Here is a 3425-nt window from a genome sequence, read left to right as displayed (position 1 = left end):
ATTGGTTAATCTTGTTTGACATTCTCCTAATTTGTTGGAGTTGACTAAATAAGATGAGTTAATCATGCATGACTAGGATAGCAAGCCTATGATCTCAACCCTTGCCATGAATGTCTCTCTTTATTAATTGCTTTCTTTAGTTAATTGCTTGATTTACTCTTCTNCTTTGTTGGTGTAGAACTATACTTGCAACGAGGATTCATTCATTTGAGGAAAATTCTATATCAACAAAAGTTCAAGCATCATTTGTTACTAGTGACAACTAAATTTTTGTATGAAAGGATTATTGTTGGTTTAGTAACTATACTTTTAACGAGAATTTATTTGTGAAATTCTATACCATCAAAAATCCGTTCATCAGCAACCAACTCCCACCATCAAAGTTTAATTCAAATAAAATTAACCGAGAGTAATTAAATCTCCGGTCGTCTCCCTTGGACAATGCAATTAAGGTGCACACCTTTGGATGTGAGAAAAAGGTGGTTTTGTAAGCATAAAACGGAAAGATTAAAAGAACTAAGATATAAAAGAACTAACAAATAGTCAAAAAGGAAAGTAAAGCAAATTAAAAGAGCCTTGACTTGGGAATGGGAATTAAGGAATCCTATTGGTGCACGAAATTGTGATCTCAGGAAACAGCGCCAGAAACTCTGTACGCACGTCTTAATAAATCGTTTTTCATTCACAACTTCGATACAACTAACCAGCAAGTGCACTGGGTCGTCCAAGTAATAAACCTTACGTGAGTAAGGGTCGATCCCACGGAGATTGTCGGCTTGAAGCAAGCTATGGTCACCTTGTAAATCTCAGTCAGGCGGATATCAAATAGATATGGAGTTTTCGAACATTAATAATAAATAGAAAATAAGGATAGAAATACTTATGTAATTCATTGGTTAGAATTTCAGATAAGCGTATATAGATGCATTCGTTCCTCTGAACCTCTACTTTCCTGCCTTCTTTACCCAATCAATCTTACTCCTTTCCATGGCTGGCTTTATGTAAGGACATCACCGTTGTCAATGGCTACTTTTTATCCTCTCTGGAAAATGGTCCGATGCGCTGTCACTGCATGGCTAATCGTCTGGAGGCATCACTGTGGTTAATGGCTGCATCCTATCCTCTTGTGAAAATGGTCCAAATGCTCTGTCACAGAACGGCTAATCATCTGAGGTTCTCGATCATACTGGAATAGGATTCACCCTCCTTTTGCGTCTGTTACTACGCCCAGCACTCACGAGTTTGAAGTTCGTCACAGTCATTCAATCCCAGAATCCTACTCGGAATACCACAGACAAGGTTTAGACTTTCCGGATTCTCATGGATGCCGCCATCAATCTAGCTTATACCACGAAGATTCTGACTAAGAGATCCAAGAGATACTCATTCAATCTAAGGTGGAACGAAAGTGGTTGTCAGGCACGCGTTCGTGGGGGAATGATGATGATTGTCACGTTCATCACATTTAGGTTGAAGTGCGAATGAATATCTTAGAAGCGGAATAAGTTGAATTGAATTGAAAAACAGTAATACTTTGCATTAATCTTTGAGGAACAGCAGAGCTCCACACCTTAATCTATGGAGTGCAGAAACTCTACCGTATGAAAATACATAAGTGATAATGGTTCAGGCATGGCCAAATGGCCAGCCCCCATGAAAGTCTAAGATAGCATAAAACTGATCAAAGATGTGTAATACAATAGTAAAAAGTCCTATTTATAATAAACTAGTTACTAGGGTTTACAGAAATAAGTAATTGATGAATAAATCCACTTCTGGGGCCCACTTGGTGTGTGCTTGGGCTGAGCTTGAATGTTACACATGTAAAGGTCAATCTTGGAGTTGAACGCCAGTTTGTAACGTATTTCTGGCGTTCAACTCTGGCTTGTGACGTGTTTCTGGCGTTTAACTCCAGACAGCAGCATGGAACTGGCGTTCAAGGCCCTTTTACATCGTCTAAACTCGGCCAAAGTATGGACTATTATTGCTGGAAAGCCCTGGATGTCTACTTTCCAACGCAATTGGAAGCGCACCATTTTGAGTTCTGTAGCTCCAGAAAATCCACTTTGAGTGCAGGGAGGTCAGAATCCAACAGCATCAGTAGTCCTTCTTCAACCTCTGAATTTGATTTTTGCTCAAGTCCCTTAATATCAGCCAGAAAATATCTAAAATCATAGAAAAATACACAAACACATAGTAAAGTCCAGAAATGTGAATTTAACATAAAAGCTTGGTTTAGCCGCTTAGGCCAGGATTTTATTCCTTTAGGCCCTCCTATCCACTGATGCTCAAAGCCTTTTTTATTTTTTTATTTACCCTTGCCTTTTGGTTTTAAGGGTTATTGGCTTTTTGCTCTTGCCTCTTGGTTTTAAGAGCTTTTGGCTTTTTCTGCTTGCTTTTTTTTTCTTTCTATTTTTTTGCTATTTTTTTCTGCAAGCTTTGTTCTTTGCTGCTTTTTCTTGCTTCAAGAATCATTTTTATGATTTTTCAGATTATTAAATAACATGTCTCCTTATCATCATTCTTTCAAGAGCCAACATATTTAACATTCTTAAACAACAACTTCAAAAGACATATGCACTGTTCAAGCATTCATTCAGAAAACAAAAAGCATGGTCACCACATCAATATAATTAAACTAAGTTCAAGGATAAATTCGAAACTCATGTACTTCTTGTTCTTTTGAATTGAAACAGTTTTCATTTAAGAGAGGTGATGGGTTCATAGGACATTCATAACTTTAAGACATAGTTACTAACTACTAATGATCATGTAATAAGACACAAACATGGATAAGCACTTATCATTAAGAAAACGAAAAACAAAAAATAAGAACAAGGAATGAGTCCACCTTAGTGATGGTGGCGTTTCCTTCTTGAGGAACCAATGATGTCCTTGAGCTCTTCTATGTCTCTTCCTTGTCTTTGTTGCTCCTCCCTCATTGCTTTTTGATCTTCTCTTATTTCATGAAGGATGATGGAGTGCTCTTGATGTTCCACCCTTAATTGTCCCATGTTGGAACTTAATTCTCCTAGGGAGGTGTTGATTTGCTCCCAATAGTTTTGTGGAGGAAAATGCATTTGAGGCATCTCCGGGATCTCATGGTGATGAGCTTCATGCGTCTCTTGAGATCCATGAATGGGCTCTCTTGCTTGCTCCATCCTTTTCGTAGTGATGGGCTTCTCTTCCTCAATGGGGATGTCTCCTTCTATGAAAGCTCCAGCTGAGTAACATAGATGGAAAATAAGATGAGGAAAAGATAGCCTTGCCCCAGGAGAGGGCTTTTCGGCTATTTTGTAGAGTTCAAGGGAGATGACTTCATGAACTTCTACTTCTTCTCCAATCATGATGCTATGGATCATGATGGCCCGATCCGCAGTAACTTCAGATCGGTTGATAGTGGGGATGATGGAGCGTTGGATGAA

Source organism: Arachis ipaensis, chromosome B07 (genome assembly GCF_000816755.2).
Source record: "Arachis ipaensis cultivar K30076 chromosome B07, Araip1.1, whole genome shotgun sequence".
Classification (NCBI taxonomy): domain Eukaryota; kingdom Viridiplantae; phylum Streptophyta; class Magnoliopsida; order Fabales; family Fabaceae; genus Arachis; species Arachis ipaensis.
This window is presented reverse-complemented; position numbering follows the sequence as displayed.